Source organism: Eurypyga helias, unplaced genomic scaffold (assembly GCF_000690775.1).
Source record: "Eurypyga helias isolate BGI_N326 unplaced genomic scaffold, ASM69077v1 scaffold8661, whole genome shotgun sequence".
Lineage (NCBI taxonomy): Eukaryota > Metazoa > Chordata > Aves > Eurypygiformes > Eurypygidae > Eurypyga > Eurypyga helias.
In genome coordinates this window covers 65,895-84,524 of record NW_010232786.1, presented here as the reverse complement: position 1 = coordinate 84,524, position 18,630 = coordinate 65,895, and the positions used below count along the sequence as shown (strand labels likewise).

At 40.0% G+C, this 18,630-nt stretch overlaps 1 protein-coding gene across 1 annotated transcript in view; it reads left to right on the top strand.

Annotated features, from left to right (window-relative positions):
• LOC104516989 (inactive N-acetylated-alpha-linked acidic dipeptidase-like protein 2) overlaps positions 1 to 18,630 on the top strand; it is a gene marked incomplete at its 3' end in the record, with an annotated part of 65,485 nt that overhangs the window by 1,330 nt on the left and 45,525 nt on the right. The window lies entirely within an intron of this gene.

The following is an 18,630-nucleotide window of genomic DNA, read 5'->3' as shown; positions in this document are numbered from 1 at the left end:
CAGCAGGAGCAGAACTTAGAGAGGTTAGAAAGGGTTGTTGTCATGGACATCCAAGGAGTTGTTCTTGAATAAATCAGAAATACATTGAAAGTAGCCGCTGAAGTCTTCTAACATAATTTGTCTTTTATAATACTTGCTAAAGCAAGCCTAAAATCCTGAAGCAGTCAGTACTATGTATTGAGCCAACACTGTTACTAAATTTAAGGGAAAAAAGTATGAAGAATTTCATGTCAGTTTCCATGTGCTGAACTGACTGTACTTTATACAAATGTAATTATTTTCATAATGGAAAACCGTATGGGTGATGAAAAATGTTGATTCTGAAAGGTAAAAAATTAACCTCTTAGTCTTCTCAGACCGTAAATTGAACTGAATTCTGTCATTAGGCTTCATCATGAACAAAGTATTGGAATAAGCTGAGCCCTACTGGCTGGTTATTACACAAATTACACTGAATTGCAGAGAACTTTGTCAGTCTCAGGATAATTCTTCAATTCATTGAGTTTGGGGACTGGGAATTGCTTGCCATTTTATTATTTCAAAGGCTGGTTTTAAAAACAACCCTTTTCAAACTCTTCATTGCTTTTTAATCCATTTCAGCTAGCCTTTAAGATATTAGTGGGAATCTGGACTTTAGGTAAAATGAATTATATGAATATTTGGATCTTAAAATCTTACGTAGTTGCCCTCATTTAATTTGCATAATTCATAGCATTTGACAGGGTTTTTTTCTACATAATAGCATGATTTCAACCACTGCAGTCAAGTATTAATTCAGCTACCTTTTGGTTCTGCATATCAGTATACAGTCAGTGCTTTGAGTACGCTGCGTTACCCAACATTTTGATCTGAGTCAGCTTTTATCCTATCTTGCGTTAAGTTTCTTCCCTCAACATCTGTTTGGCAAGAGTCAGAGCTACTGCAATGAAACCTGCGTCTACGCAGACCCTCAGATATAGAATATGCAACATATGTTGCTTGGGGAAGGAAAAAAAAGCCTAAACTTGACAAAATCAATACGTGTTATTGTTAGACTTCTTTCAATATAATATACTTGGAGTTACTAGGAATACATGTCAGCTGCTTAGCTGCTTGCAGTTCCTAAATGTGACTGAGAATGACATTAATTTTCTTAGCTTACCACTTTGACTCAATAACGGTAAGGGATTTTGCTAACAGTCCTGATGAAGGACTTGGGAGTAAAACGTGTAGAAGACGCAGCAGTGCCAGTTGTAACACCCAAGCAGACATCACTGGAGTGTGCTTGGAGGTCTGAAGTGGGAACTTCCTCTTGGGAAGAAATCTGCTGTAGTCAGATAAAGCAGTGAGGACTGGGACTCTCTTGGCTTCTGAAGAGGTTGGGGAAGTGCACCGGGGGACTTGTTGATTTTGTTGGGATTTGGCCTGGATTCCGTGCGGGTCGAATGAAGCCTCTCTGCCAGTCTGTGTTAGGAATAGAGGGTCATGTAGGATAACAGCAAGTTGTCAGCTCTGTTGCTGAAGTGGGAGTTGTAGGCATTCCGTCCAGCTTCTCCACTGGAGGCTGTTGGTGAGAGCTCCTGTGCGGCTCTTCTCTCAGTCCCAGCCCGGCCATCTGCATCAGCCAGGTCCCTGTTACGCGTTTTTCCAGCAGATGTACTAGAAGTCATTAGGTAAGAAAAGCCACTGTGTTGGCTTCTATTCCTTTGACTTTGCACCTTCCTTCCTGTGAAATGTCAGTGCTACAGAAATTCAGTGCAATTTAGCGCAGTCGTAATTACTGTCCTTGGCCGAGTTGCCTAATTGATGATACAGCCTAAGTAAAGATTATCTCAGTAAGCCTTTTTGAACACCTCTGCCCGTCCCCTGTAGGGCAGTGCTTACAATGTTGATGATAAATGGTAGAAATCTGTTTACTCCTGATGTCTGAGAGGTTTCAGTAAGGACTTGTCAGAGGTGCCTGAAAGGGGGAAAGGAGCCACCATGAATAACTGCAGAGTTTTCCTTACCTTGCGCGTTCTGTTTGACAGGCTGACAAAAACTAGGCCAAATATTTTTAATAATATTCGGTCAATAAATCTTGACATTTTAAGAGTGTGAATACTAACTTTGCTTAGATAAATATTTGTAAGAGAAACAACTTCCTGCATAGAATGGGCAGTCAGAACTGGTAAAAACAGACAATTCTGCAAACATCAGTGAGTTGTTAGGAATCCCATATTATTGTATCTGTTTGTGCCATGAAATAACTTCTCTTCGGTTTTCTTTTGGAAGATCTAAGAAAAGGTTTTACTTCATGTTTGGTGTAACTTAGCTCCCACAAAGCCTTCAGGGTGAATATGAAAAGGACATAAATCCCACATCCAAAAGAGACCACGTAAAAGTCGAGATACAGAACACCTCGGGCACTGTTTAAAATTATATCTATAACCAGCACAGTTTATCAGGGCAACACGGGTGGACAAAGCTGGTAAAATTTATAGGCTGAAAGTAGGCTGTCTGGTGGGACAGCCAGTTTGGGACTCTAGGGCAAGATCGAGTTCTCGGAGCCCTTTTAGAGAGAGCGTGTCAAGGAGGGCATAGCTGTAGAGTAGTCATCTGTGCTTTGAGTTCGCGGTCTGGCTCCCTGTGAAAAGTGTCTGCAGCTCTGAAATGCAGTCGTTAGAACAGGAAGAGTCCTGTTCTCAAAAGTGATGAATGCATTTAGATGTGGAAGTCTCTAACGTGTAGAATAGATGCTTAAGGTCGTAAGAGGCAGACTTTCAAAAACACAGAAACGCCCAACAGTTTTGCTGAGCACACTGTTGAATGCTCAGAAGTAAAGGAGCCCATATTCAATGAAAACGCATTCTTAAGCTGCTTCTGTAAATTAGGATTCAGATTTCTAGTATCACTCAACTACATTTGGATATTCAGCTGGGTTTTACTTCTCACTATATAAAAAGGGGGGGTGCTGAAGGAGTAATCTTGTTGTGAATCTGCTGCATTGAAGTTAGCTATCCAATGAGTAGATAGGCTTTTTTCTTCCCCAGATTAAAGTTGAGTGTGCCATTTGTGCTGTGTAGTGTCCCCTCTGCATCTGGAGTGATTTTTTTTTTTTTTTCCTTGCTGTGCCTTCAGGAAAAGACAAGGGAAAAGACTACCCTGGAGTTAGAGGGAGCATTGTCACTAGCTTCAAGGTTACTGTCACTACCTGCCAAGATTTTGGTCATAATGTATGTTGCTAAGCTTTTATACTTGAGAATGGTGAAGATTTGGGTTTTACGCAAACAACTTTGGTGAGTGTTTCAGTTAAGGTTTCAGCTGAATATTATTAACAAAATCTAAAGGGGAAAAGGGAACAAAAGCACAAAAAGTAGCAGTAATACAGGCTCTTCAAGACCCCCAGTAATGTAACTACAGCTATCCAATTTGGCATCTTTTTCTTAAAGAAAATACGTTTTATTGCATGTTTAATAATTTCAGAGCATTTCAGTAGATGAAAATAGGAAAGGTTATTTTTATTATTTTATATGAAATTATTTCACTTTGATTTTTCCAAAACCAGGTAAAAATAAAACAATCCTAATTTCTGTGGAAAATGTGGGGCTAGCATATTTATTTTACAGGAAGTTATAATTTTGATGTTCGCTTCTGTAAACTAAACTGATAAAGATTGATGTTGAATAGTAAGTGTAAAGAAAAATGGACAGTTGTATTGATGTCGATGATGATTCTAGCCATACTTTATTTATCAGAATAGTTAATTTGTTCAAACTCTATTTTTAAAATTCTAGTAGCCCTGTACCATGTAATTCCTTTCAACAACTGTGCCGTCTTGGTTATTATTAGATTCACAGTGCTCTTGGACACATTTTCCCATGATTAAGATTGGGAGCCATGGATGGAAGACTCTTTGCTTTGCTCTTCATCCAGTCTAGAGGGCAGCTCCTACATTTCAACTCTTGCTTTTCAGCCTGTATGTTCTCACTCAAATTCTTTCTTCTCTATCATTTTTCCTCCCCTTTGAGCAATAGGGAGGTTTAAATCCTTTCGTAATACATCTGGTTGTAACTAACTGCCCTTCAGAGGCATATCTGTTCCTTCCTCCAGCTGGTAATATCACCTGCAGAATCTCACAAATCCATCTCTGGCAAGAATTGGTTTGTCACTGGCACCTGGTGCCATCCATAACTTAAGCTTAATTCGTCAAACGGCTTTGGGAGAGTAGACAGCAGCAACCACTCTCCTGTGCCATCATGGCCAAAGGAGCAAAGGTGCCTATGCAGCAAGTAAAGGAGTTTACTTGTTTTTTCTGGAAGTGCGGTGAGGAGTTTCCATATCTAAGTTCTGGATGTTCCTGATCACTTGTAATCAGTACTGTTAAAACCCTGGAGCCTCACCCCTTCTTATCGCGTAAAGCCTGTGAAATACAGGTGTAAGAAGAAAGGAGAGCCCAGAGATTCTCAAAATATTTTGGTTCTGAAGATTTGGACAGAATTAAATTCATAGGCTGCTGCTTGGCAAGATTGACTTTGCTGTCCCAGGAGTGAGAAATGATGAAAAGAGCAGAGCCTCTTGTCCTAAAGGAAGGGTTTGAGGAGAGGAAGGAGGGCTCTGGTGACTGCGTCGTTTAGGAAAGACCCATTTTGTCCCTGTTAACTCCTGTTAGCAGCAGCTGTTAATTAACAGCTACATACTGACATCTACATGGCTGATGGCAGCAGTCTGCGGGCCTAGACCACTGCTCACTCGTCACCTGAGCAGTTGCCTTTGTGTCTCTGTACACAAATACTGGGGGTTTTTGTCATGCCAGCAGTTGAAAACTGCAGTGCAAAAAGCAAATCTCAGTGGGAACTCATCCTGTTCCCTCCTATATATCAGTATCAGATATTTATTGCATTGCCGTAAAAAAGGCAAGGGATAAATATAGTTAGACTGAGTCTGAAGTTCTGCTACTGCGTTGTTAGAAACGGGTGCTGGCACGTGCCTGGGTAACCAGGAGTGAAGTGAGCTCTCTAGGTTTCATTCCCACGCTCTGTGTAATCACTTGGGATTCTCTATGTTGACGTGATAATTTTGAATGTGTATTTATAAGTACAAAGCCCCTTTTGAAAGGAGATAAGAGTAATGTCAAGCAAGTGAAAGTTCCCACTTATCCTCCTGCTGTCTCCCCAGTGAAGAATGGCTCTGAGAACATGGGGAGATGTCTTTTGTTGAAGAAAGATGCCCCGCGTGACCCGAGCAGTATCTGTGGAACTTGATAAATGTAGGCTTCAGATACCCACTTCTGTCAAACGGGATTTTTTTTTTTTATTAACCAAAAATAGGTTATATCTATGCTTTAGTGGTGTTAATAGAAAGTCTTGTCTGTTTGGTAGTTTTCTTTGATTTCATTCAAGTTGCCTTATTTTTTTTTTAATTTGCCAAACACCTCTTTCATTTGTTTTTCTGTAGACAAAAGAAGGAAGCTTTATAGTCATATAATGCTTGACAAGGAGGTGTAAGTTTGTTCCTGTTAGGGTCAGTTAAAGCATATGCTTATAAAATTCCTTTTTGAAGAAATGTCTTAGCTTATGGTTTACTGAACATCGACAGGACATATTTCAAGTCCACCATGTGGTTCACTGAGAACAATTTTTCCTCATGGTTGATTATTTTTTTAATGGTAACCATAAAAATATATTGATTTTTAGATGTTTGATTTGGGAAATCATTTATAGTGCAGTGAGATTTCTGTGTTATGTCTGTGTCCTTTGTAAATAAAGTACACAGTGTTACCTTAAAATAATTTCTCTAAGCAATACACCAGTGTGATATAGTAATAAATTAGATCCAATAAACTGTATTATGCCACATCGGTGTAATAAGTAATGAGTCCCTTGATAAATTTCCCTATCTGTCACGGGCCACATGAATGGCTTCTGTCTTACTGCTCCTTTCTCAGAAACAACACCAACCTCTTTTTTAGGGAAAATAAAATCACAGTTGTACCAACTTGGCGGTTAAGAAACTCTTTAAAAGACAAACCCAAATATTTTAGTTTGTCTTTGAGATGTAAGAAAATGAGAGACATTGCCAAACCCCTGAGACCTCCTCTCAAGAGAAGCAGGAGGATTTGTGTCCTGTATGTGATGCACTGGGTGGACATCATATGCCATCAGTGTGAAAATTGAGAATGAGACTTTTGAGTATTTTCTTATGAATATATCATTCCAGGAACTGTATTTTGTGGAATAGCGAAATATAGAGATAAGCAAATTGGGAATTTTGGAAGATTATATTTTTTGTTCCCCCTCCCATAAATCTGCCTTTTTTTTTGGTGGCACGGTGTTTCTTTCAGTTCATCATTCCCAGGCTGAGGGTGACGATTTAAGAGGGGAAGATGGGGGTACCCAGTACTCTCCGTACTTCTGAAAGGTTACACGGGATGCAGGCACCTGAGGGTCACAGTCCTGTTCCGCGTTTGGAACAGGACCAGGCACCTGAACTTCACCCATTGGAGTGCTTTCTCCACATCATCTCTGTGTTGGTACAGCACCTCGTGTTTGCTAAGGAAAAGTAACAAAAAAGGGCTTTTGAAGGGCTAGAGACTATAAATGGGTTTCACTCTACTCACTTATTTTTGGATTGCATAATCTTACTTCTTTTAGACCTGACCTTGCTGAAATTGCTTCAAACTCATCGTATCAGAAGTGTGGTTTGAGTTTAGAGAGAGAACCAATTTCCATGGCCATTAGCTACCTACCTCTTTACCATGACTGCTGAGTGGTGCGGGGCAATTTAGTCCCAATTAGAACAGCAATTCTGAATGGTGACAAGTGCTACTTTTTCTTATAGATGACGAAATGAGCTGTGCCAGCATGGGTCAGGGAGTAATTTGCTTTTTAAAGGTCTGGCGTACTTCATTCGTGCCTGCTCAGGCTAACAGCAGGATCAGGGAGGGACTGACGATATCCTGAATCTTCCTGTTGGCTGGGCTGCCCCTGGGACGTCTCGCTCTCCCCTTTGCTGGTAGATGTTTGCTGCTGTTGGGAAAGCTCAGGTTTTCAGTGGATTATTCGTGTTTCAGCACGACAGACTGGAACAGATGGTAAAACATCTATGGATTTCAAACAGCCTTACCTTTTAAAAAACTGTTTGTGAGTCATAGTCTCTGTTCTTGACTTCACCTGAGAAAGAGAAATACTTGACATTTCTGAGCGATTCTGACACTAATGCAGGCTAAAAGGCAGTATTTAGAGGCAAAAGAAAGGCAGTATTTAGAGGCAAAAGACTTATTTATGTTGCCATCCATCAGTTTTATAGGTGTAACCAAACCATATTTCTTCTAACACAAAGAATCTGAAGGAAAAAAAGCACACGGCCTGCTGAGATGGCAACCAGTTTTCATTTTAGGCTAATTGCTTCCAATGGGGAAGTACCAGAGGATGTGGAAATTGGAGAAAGTTGTCCTTCACTGTCCGGTCCTTGCAACTCAAACAAGGAGAATCAGCCATTTTGGCTAGTGGTCCCAGGGACGTACTTATAAAGATACTGAGACACAAACCTTCCAGAACAAAACCCCTTAACAATTTAATTAGTGGCACTAGGTACGTGGGCTATCTACTAATTGCCTGAACATCTGTAAGGGTTCGCTCCTGCTGAGGTGGCTGTTGGCTCTCAGTGATCTCGTGTTTTTAGAGGGTGGCTGTCGTCTCTGAGGAGATGGTGGCACAGGGCATTGCAAAGAGTTCTCTCGTGAAATTTCTTAAGCACCAAACACTCGCAAATTCCTGTTTAGGATGCATCTCTCATCAGCAGAGTGTAAAACTGAAGTCTATTGGTACTCTTGAGATACGTGTTTGAGTGGAGTGCTGCAATTCTATGCTCTGCACTGCAACAATTAGCAATTAGTTTCCTCCCTGTACACATAAATCAAATTTAGTTTTCTCAGCCCTCTTTGGTGGTGCTTTGACATCCAGTTCCCTACAGTCAGCACCTATGACAGCTATTTACTAGAAGCCTGCTAATAAGTCTGACTGTTACCCAGTTTACCGGGAGCAGCAGGACTGCAATTTGTTGTGCAGTATTAAGTTACTGTTCATGCGGCATTTGTAACTGAAGGCTACTGAGGAGCATGGCTAGGAATCGATCGGAGATAATGAAATTGATATGGTCTGAATAATAATCAATGTTAATAACAGTCTTCTACAGTAGTCTTGCATTAAGGGGCTTCTATTCTCAGTTCAATTCTCTTTGAAAGCCGATGAGTTTCTAAAGTGCAGTAGCTGCCACACTGGAACAAATGGAAATGTATTGAAAAGCTGGGGCTTCTCCCAGTGATATTGAAACTTGTACCGTGTTAGACTTTTCAAAATTAAACAAGTTGGTTGGCTTTTTTTAATTTCTAAGGGACTCTATGGATAAGGAGTGAACAAATGCAGGAGGTCTGTATGTAGGTCTGATTTTTCTCAGGCTCAATAATGGGTAATCTTTGAACACGCGGGGAGTCTTAGCCTTCATATGAGCTGATGTTTCCCTTGGACACATGGAGTTGACACAAATTTACGTACATATGATTTACTGATGAACTATTTTCTGTCCAGGAAGAAATACTGACTCATATTGCACTTAGTTTTATGAGCATTTTTTCAGGGTTGAAAAGGTTGAAATATTCATTAGGTGGAATTTTCTGTTTTTTTTCTTTCAGTAAATTATAAAAATTGAAAGGGAGTTGAAATATCACTATCAAAACAGAGTGTTTGTTCTGAGCACAGCTGTGCTCAGAAGTAAAATTGTTTGGAAATCTCTCATGGAAACTTGAGGATTTTTATTCTTTCTTGGGGAATTTTGTGTGTTTGTGTTGACACTTCCTGCCAAAGCAATCTCTGGTCCTCAATGAACTCAGTGTCCTTGTTTATCTTCGGTGAAAGTTGACTACTTGACAGAATGAACACAATTTAACAACTTTCATCTTTTCAGCTGTTGTGATGTTTTCCTGTCTTGACTATAGTTTCCCAGAGACTGCCTTGTGCCAGCGCTGTCAGAGTCATAAAAGCTCAGTATGTGTAGTAGTCCTGTGCCTTTCACTATTTGTGAGCAGGTAACATTTGAGGGTTCTGTTCATTTTACTTTTTATAATGGGTGCTCAGACAGCGTTATCCAGTGGGCTAATTGAGTGGGTTGTGTGAGGCTTAAGGCAAAAGGTCGCTATTGCTCTGGGGCTGAGGACCCCATCAAAGATTCGTTTCTCTCCAGAAAATTTCAAAGCGCTCTTCAGAGAGGAGTTTGTATGAATTGTAATATTTTTGCTGGGATCTGGCTCTAGAGAAAGGAAATCTTTAAGGATGTCTTTCCTTTGGAAGCTAGGGTACAGCTGAAGACTGATGGAATAATCCCCCTGTATGATGCAGAATTGACCCAATGACCAACGCTTTGCAATATGGTACCTCGGCTTGACTGCCCAAGACTTGGGTTATGCTTGATGCAATAACACATTTTGCTTCTGTTCAAGTGGTGAACTGGAGTCTACAAACTGGAGAAGTCAAGGAGTTCTCCAACACATGAAAAGGGGGAGCCAGTGGGAAGTGGGAAGAAGGATTGATAGTTAAAAATGGATAAGAAGTCCATAAAAAAGTCAGTACGCCTTTGATGGAAATGGTTTTCTTCATTCCAGTTAGGACAGCTGTGATTTAGCAGAGAGCTCACGTATTTACAGTTATGATTGTGGCCGAGGCAGGAACATGTTCCCAGCAGTTCTGGAATCTGTTTCCTGTCAAAGTCTACGTGAGCCGAGCTGATGCAGTGCAGATTGAGACAGTTTAATTATTTAAATGGCTGGCTGAGCGCTACTGGTGAGCAAAAGGTGGTAGCTCTGGGAAGTAGCTTGTTTCTCGGCCATTTGTTAGTAATAGCTATTGAATGCTTTTATTTTTAATAAATGCCAACCTAGGTGATGTGCCCTGTGATGTGCATTATTAAATAAGTAGACAGGCTTAGAAAGAGGCCATACGGTCATGAATAAAGTTTCCATTCCCTGTCAACTATTTGAGAACAAAGCAAGAAACTGAATTATTCATGGTATGCTTAGTGCAAGGCAAATGGAACCTGCCGCTGTGTTGCTAGCAGTGCAAATAGTGACTTAAAAATGGTTTCTTCTGTATTGTCATGCTTGTTTTTCTTCGCTAATATTTCTAGAAGCTATTTAAGAAAATTAAACCCTGTGACAAAAAAGAGTTGGGATTCCATATTTCCTCAGAATCCTAGTACATACCCCGTGGGGGATTTTGTTTCTAAATTATTCAGCCTTTGTGCTAAAAAGATGGATAAGGCATTGTGTTTTCTAAGTTAATACAGGTATTCCTTTTGTTCTCGTGGAAAACTATTTTTAAACTGAAGTAAGTTTTGTAACTTGTTCAATAGACAGAAATATATATGTTTATATAGCTGTCTATTCGCTGATAAATGGGGTTTTGTGCATATGTGAATACACAGATCTAATTTTGCATAAGAGCTGAAGTTCTGTGTTCTACACTGCACTTCTCAGATCTGTCATATATTCCAGTGCTCAGTACCACTGAGGTAGCCCTGTGGTCATGGCTGAAACCTGACTGTCATTCTAACCTGAGGGCCAGAAGTGCTTCTTGTATTTGTAGTTCCTTTGAAACTGCAAGAACTCAAAATGCGATGAGTCTGTGTTATAAATGCCCAGGGAATTATTAAGGATACAGTTCTTCACAGGACGATGGGCCTCAACTCCTGATAAGGGAGTTTACTTGTTCAGCATTTGATGAGAAATAAGTGTAGATTGGGGGGTTTCTCTCATTCATATGGAAATAGGTACTACATAAAATTAAAGATTAAGTTAGTCAATCACAGTGCAAGGGTATTTCCGTATAAAATGGATGCCTTGGTCTGGTGTGGGAAAATAATACAACAAGAACTGATGTCTGAAAGATCAAGCATTAAATTAAAAATAACAGTATACAGCACAGATATGGTGATAAGTGGAAAAAATTCTGTTATGACTTTGCATTACTCAGTGTTCTTTAGCCAAACTGTCGTCATAGTGCTCAGCACAAGGCAGGGTATGTCTGTAGCACAGAGCAGGCGAGGTAAGACTGTTTTCTTTCTGATGTTTTTTTCTGTCTCTCATAATTTTTTTGCAAGATTTTATTGAAGCGTACTGAGACCAGTCAAATTTCTTACGTGTACAGAAAAGATCTTAGAGTGCAAATCTGAAAACCAGTAGTATATTGGACGTGCAATGGGTTCCTCAGAAGGTAGCGCTTTTTTTTTTCTTTTAGTGCAAGGACAATATGAAATATTTTGTTGCTTTCAGAAAGAAGCCCAGAATATAGATCCTCTTTTTTGAATCCCTCAAAGGAATAAGAATGTTTTGAAATAGTGGGGGTTTTTTGTTTGTTTCTTGGGTTTTTTTTTTTTTTGTTTTTGTTTTTTTTTTTTAACCAAGAAAGTTGTTTCTAACCAGTTTTGGTTTGATTGAAACGAAACTGCAATTTTGACCATATTTTAAGTTTACAGTTGGCATCTATGAACTGAGGGTTAGCGTATAGCCCACATGATTTTTGTGTCCATCCCTCCGAGTACCCGGAGCAGGAGATGACAGCCAGAGGAACACAGAGATGATTTCTAGACGTGTCCTGCAGCGCTTGTGAAAACACCTTGAAATGAAAGTGACTATGTTCATACAGTATATGCCCAGTCTTGTTACCGGACGATCAGGTAAACTAACAAGTAAAGAAAGAAAAATCTTAGAAGCAGATTGAAAAGGCTGCGCTCTCGGCGATGGTCCTTGTGGCAGCGTGGGCCGGTACCACTGAACATCCTCCTGCCTTCTTGTGCGTTTCTGGCAGAGAAGAAAGCAGTTCTTAAAATACACTATAAAGGCTCATGCCTGCACTGGCGGCCTCTGCCTCTTGTCAGCCGTGGTCAGATGAGATGGGATTCTGCAGGTTTTCATCCACTGGCTTCTGAAAACAAGGCGATGATAATTTCATCTGATCAAGGATGCTGGCATTGAACTCCTTTGGAGCTACCGCTGCTTTATTACTGAGCTGCATTAGCGAGGGTGCCTGAGAGCGTTCGAAAATAATATATTGTTGAATATATATATTTGTATTAACCTTTTGATTAATAAACCAAACCAGAACAGAGGATTAGAGCTTTGGCGGTGACGGGAGCCGGGTGCTGTCACCGGGCTGCTGGAAGGCGTGCTGAACTGTTTATAGCACTGCGTCGCAGTCGGGCATTATCTGGGATTTGCAGCTCTCTGCTGGCAAAACTTTTTTTTTAAACAGACTCTGTTAAAACAAGAATCATTTGGTATTATTTCAGAAATACAAAGCTAAATAAATTAAATCCTACTTTAGTCGTAGGGATTTGGAAATCAGTTTTACATGCTTTCGTCACATCCTGGCTGGATTAATCTGATGCGCTTCTTACAGCTCTGCCAGTGTTGCTGCTGCAGAAATGGTGTACAGATTGCAGCGGCTCCCCGAGGAAGAGCAAGGCTCGCAGAGGTTTAGGTCGCTTCCGTCTCTCTCGTTTTCTCCTGACTTAGTATGTCTTGAAGTAAAAAAAAGGTCTCGCTGTTTGGGAAACAGTTAATTGGATCAGCATGAGTCATACCCAAGATTAAATGCTGGTGGTACAATTGGTTCCCTTCCCCTTAGTTAACGTAATTAAGACTGACATTAAAGATCAAATTATCCAACACCAAATTAGGGCCTCAGGTAAGTGAGAAAGTCTTCAGGGACATTCCTGCCTGGTGCTGTCCCTGCCTTGCTGAGGAGGCTGTGGGCCCACCAGAGGAGCCGTGTGGTGCCCTGGAAGGCAGGGCTCTTCCCCTGAGCTCCTGACTTCCAACTCCCACTGTCTTGGTGCACAGAGGATACGTCTTGCCTCCGGGGAGATGTCCTGGCTGCTCCCGGGCAGCAAGCAGTGCTGCTGCCACTTTTTCCCTTCATGGCACAGGTACTGGGACACAATCAGGAGGAGGATTCGGGTGGTGTCCTGCCACTGCGTGAATGCATGAGCGTCCTGGTGAGGAACCGAGGAAGGCGTTTGCTAAATACGCAGCGTAACGGGCCTGATCTCTGCGTATGTGCTGCAGTTCTGAGCTCTGGAGCAGAGCTCAAGTTCAGTTTGCAGCACTCTCCTCCCTGCCCCAGCTGGGCACATGGCCTCCCTGGCATCTTCAAAACTGGTCGTTTCCCAGATTATGTGAGGTGGGGTGTGGGTCAAAACTTTTGCTGCAGGACTGCAGAATGGTATGTACCAGATCCAAATCCCTTGCTGCTTTGCCGCCTTTCCTCAGTAACTTTTCCTGAACTGCCTCAGCGAAGTCCCTGGGTCCTTCTGGGACATCCCGGCTGAGCTGGGAATGGTCCTCCTGGCAAAGGGCATCATGTCACCGGTGTCTTCTGACTTCTGAGGGACTTAACTGAGCCGTCTTCGCTCGTGTAGGTTTGGTTTCTCCAAAACAGGCGACTCTCTTTGATATCTGGTTCTGTTGGTTTCATCTGAGATGAGAGCAGTTGATATTTCTGCAGCACCTTTTAGCATAGGAAGATAAATTTCATTACACACTTAGAAATTATTTTATCCTCCAAAGAGTTCAGACTGCTGGTGTTTGAAATGCAGTTCCTGAATAATCCAGTCTAACCAAAAAGAATTAACTTTAAGATTAGGTTATATATTGGATCTTTTGGTGCATAAAGGAATTTCAACACCTTTTATTTATTGTATGTTAAACAATAGTTGCCAGCTGCAATATATTATGTAACTCTTCATTCCACAGAGGTAGAAAACAGACTTATCTAAAGATGAGTCTTAAGTATGTTATGTGCTGTTGTGCCACTGATGAAGAGTGACTTTGGGATAAGAATGGTGATATTCCACCAGTAATTCAAGATATGTTACCCCAAAGGAAAAGTTGTTACTATTTCTAGAATGAGGGCAAAGTAATTGTAACCCAGATAAGAATGGTAATAGGTGTTAGAAGGCTTACTGTAGTAGTATGCAAATAGTTTCCTAGTTTCTTATGCCAGACTATAATACAGCATGTAAATAGTGCCTCATAAAAACAATAAAAATATCACTTACTTGAAAAAGTGTGCCCTTAGGGAGAATGACTGGGCAGCTATTCCAAAAGCAACAAAAACTATCATCGTACTGTCTGTTTGTAATCCTTTAAATAGATGACTTGGGTAGTAATGGAACATTAGCTTCTCTTTCAGTTGAGAATGCAAACTTTTTAAATTTGCCAGAAAAGCTCTTATTTTTCTTTGCCCCCACCGATGTTTCAAATCATGGAAGTATTAGAATGAATTTGAGATTTGTTCATTATTATTATAGTTGAGGAGGAGATAATCGATCTCTGTTAGCATGTTTCTGAGATGGTATTTAAACTTCTCTGGGAATATTAGAGAATACAGAGTAAAATCAAATAGTTTTTACTTACAGTATTATTTGAGCACTAACTTTGAGAAAGACCATATTCTACTAGACATGGAAATTTAAAGTGTATATTAGCTTACAGGTAATTACATGGCTCTGCTGGTATGTAATGGAGGAGAGCTCCATGGAAAAGTCCTCTTTTGACCTTGAAGGCAACGTAACAAAGTTTTCAGTTGCTTTTCCGTGTTCACCAGAAAAATTTGAAACCTACTTCAAAATATTACCTCTTACCAGCCCTGAATTCATGGAAATGTTGAAGTGCAGCTTCACAAAACAGTTACCTCTGTAGCAGAAAGTTTGAATGTTCAGAGGAGGCTTAATTATTTAGGGAAAATTTAAGATGGGTTGAAGACAAGAAGTGCTCCTTGATGGTATTCTACTTGTATTTCTTCCAGAATGTTTATTCTATGATAGTGGTTTGATTTAATCAGGTTAATCACCTTTGTTTGATTTGTCTCTTGGGAAAAAAAAACAAACCCAACAACAAATCAAAAAAACCCAAAACAACAAAAAACCCTCCTAAACCAAAAGACAGGCATGAAATGTTACATGAGCATTACTGTGCATTGAGAATTGGAAAAGTATGAGCTTATGCTGTTTGGAACTTTCTTTAAAGAAATAAATATTTTACTTTAAATTCCTTTTTTCCTGAATGTCACGTAGAATTTTTCTCATCATCATGTATCATTAGATTTGAGCAGAAGGCTGTAGTAGACTAAATGTTCAGCTGTGTCTGGGCTTTAAACTGCTATGGTTCCAGTTATAGATAGAAAGAACTTAAAAAAACACATAGTAAAGATGAATTATGAATTATAAGTATCATTTAAAGCAATATACTGAAGATTATGAAAATGGAGCTGTGGTTCTGAGAGGAACAGGAAGCCACGTGATGAACTAAGCTAGGTGCTATTCTTTTTAGTTGCTGCTGAAATGTTTTTCCCTTGCTTTATGTCACGGAAAGGTAGCCCCCCCTAATTTGAAGCTACCTTTGAGGTGGTATTTCTGTTAAGTGAAATATGTATTGGCACACCTGAGCAATATGGAGTAACACACTGGGATTTAGTTTTTCACCTTAAAAAAAAAAAAAAAGATTAATTTTGAGATGGGTCCCAGCAAGATGAAATTAGGTTGCTTATAACATTGATATGCACTTTTTGTAAAATCATGTAAAAGAAATACTTCTGTGCATAGAAGGACCAATGCAACCAAGACCCTGAAGGTACAGAATTTTTAAAATCCGGTTTGTGCGATATGTAGGCTGGAAACTCTGGGGTGGTGAATGTTTTTATTAGCTGTATATACAGTGGCCAGCATTCTGGGGTCTTGAACTCAAGTTACTCTGTTTTCAGCCACTAAAATGCCAATAACTGCTAGTGACACTGCCTTTGTTTTCCTACAATGACTGTCTGCATGTATAGATTAGGCTACTTAAATTTTGAATGCACACTTAGCCATAATTGTATAAAATGAGAACATTACAAGCACAGAATTGGAGGGAGGATGAAGCTACCGCTGCTAATGAAACCTGAATTGTTGAGGTTCAAGTTAAAGGCTGAATATTCAGAATTGCATCAGAGACTGCAAACCCCCTAAAACTTAGCACTTTTGCCATTTAAAATGATTGGGCACTTCAGTCTAATTTGCTTGAAGGTGAAGAGCTTCTAATACATATTTGAACCTAGAAATAATTCTGACAGCTAATTTTTACATGCATGAAAAAGAAGTTTTGTAGTGGAAACCTTGACTTTTAGTATTGTAGAGCTAGAGTTCGGCTGTCATAAAGGCCCTAATGATTTCTGACTTAATTATGTATCTGAACACTTTGGCTGATACAGATTCACTATCCTTTAGAGATTCATGCCTAAGTAGCAAATACTGGATGCACTCCTTGGCTATAAAATCTACTTTACTTTACCTCTGTGGCTGCAGAGGTCTTCTCAGATCTAGGAGGTGGATTCCCTTCATGTTAGTATTTACCGTATGAGTTTACATATAAATAAATGGCATAAGCACATTAGACCTCATTCCCTGATTGTGTGAAACACTTTTGGGCAACTGTTTGGAAGAGCCCTTCTGTATTTGTAGTAATGTCCTTCTGGGTACCGGTCAGCGTGGTTCCCAAAATGCTTTTGCACCCCTGGGGATTCACAGCACATTATAGAGGAGGAAGGGAGGTGCTGGACCTTTCAACCCGGTGTCTCCCTCTTAGATGGCAGGAGAGCAGTGCTGGGACTGGAGAGATGCTCCAGCAGCCAGAGTTGCACTCCAAAATGCTATGTGCCACTTCTGTGAAAGAGATGTCCCAGGATGACAAAGGAAAGTGCAGCCAAATAGGGCAGGGCAGGTTCATCTCGGGCTGGTTGTGGAAACAAAATGCTGAAGGAGTTGTCAGTAGAGACTTGTCTTTCTTACTTGGTTTTGTATTAAACCTGATGGTTTAATACTTGAGGAGTGCAACATCAAAAAGGTTCTGCATCACAAGTATGTCAGGCACGTTTTTGAAAGATCATTACCCTTTGGCTACAGTTAATTCCATTTTAAATATGTTTATTTTCACTTAGAAAGTTTAGCTGGAGGTTGGATTGCTTCCCTGTTGAAGATAATTTCATGTCAGATTGCAGCAGTTTAAAAGTGTTTAGATAGAGGAAACATTCTTCCTTAAGAGCTGCACAGTATCTAAATCATCCTATTCAGGCAAGGAGTTTGGTGCTAAGATACAAGTTATGTCTTAGAGTGAGTGATTTATGGTTTTGGTATAATATTTTAAATTTGTGCTGCACATGCCTGTCTTTTAATAGCTCATGTGCCATCCAGCTGGGACATATTATGTCTATGTGTGAAAGTGAATGTTGAAGTTAAACGACTTAATGGAAATGGGTTTTCGGAACCGTGTCGTGACACTGCTGTTTTTTGTGTCAGACATGCTAAAACTGCTCTGAGTTCTCAGTAGGTTGGCAGAAATGTCAGTCTTGGACTCTGTTGAACTTGTTTGGGTATGATGCGTTATTTGCTGATGCTGTTTTCTTGTTAACATAAGTGGATTTGCATGGCTTGGTGCTCCAAATATTGGACTCCTGAAAACCACCTGCATCTGCCGAGGTACCGAGACAAAAACTCTGGAGGTTGGCCAGGTTTCTGCAGTGCTTCTGCTTACGTGGGTGACAGTAACATCTGGTAACGCAGCTGTTGGATTCTAGAGAGCCATAATTATTTTGAGAGTAGGGAGAAGTTGTCACACGTAGTTATTATCATGCTACTATCACAGGTATTAGAATCAAAGAGATGATTTTGTTCTTTGCTGACAGCATATGTTTTCTCAGCTTTGGAGATGTGCTATTTTGATGCCAGGCAGTATGCAGATTAAAAAAATTTCTTGGTTTTTTTTTTCTAAGCAGCTTGAAGGTTAAAGAAGAGCAAAGAGACTGTAAATGCAACATGTTTTGTTTCTTCAGAGTACCAGTTCCATTGCAGTTTTGATTGCTGCCAAAATATGCTTCACATTGTGCCCTGGAGCCCTGCAAAAAAGCCTCTTAGATTTCGTACCAATGGAAGTGCTTTGTTCATCTCAGGTGTTAGGGATTTGCTTTGGTTTGTGGTGTGTGGTTTGGTTGTGGGGTGTTTTGTTTTGGGGTGTGTGTGTTTGTGTGTTAAACGAGTCATTTTCAGGCACGGTATTATTGGAAGGAATAAGACAGCTGAGATATTGGGAATTTATGTATTTACAGAGGTATTATAGAACAGATATTTGAATCTCTACTAAATGAGAGATTTAAACTCTCTTAATAGAATAATTCTGGAACTTTTAATTCAGTTGTCCAGCTCAATATCATAAATTAGCATCTGTTTCTGTAAGAACCACCTTTCATTAAAACAGGAGGAAACTGTTACTTCTTGGTTTGTTTACAGTAAATACCAAGTTTTCATCTTAAAGCTTTGTATTTGGACATCTGCACAAGTGGAAATGAGCATCCTGTGAAATTTCTCAAGTCTAGTCTGATGCACAGTAATGTTTTAACATTTTTTTCAAAGCTTATGTTTGCAGTAATAACATTTAAAAATTTCTTAGAGGACACAAGTTTCTCATGTGGCTAGGAACAAACTGCAGGCACTAGTGAAATCTCCCTTCTCCCTACGTCTATATGAGCCCAATCAAGTGTACTGACAAGTCTTTGCATTGTCTAGGACAAGTATTTTTTTATCTTACACCTG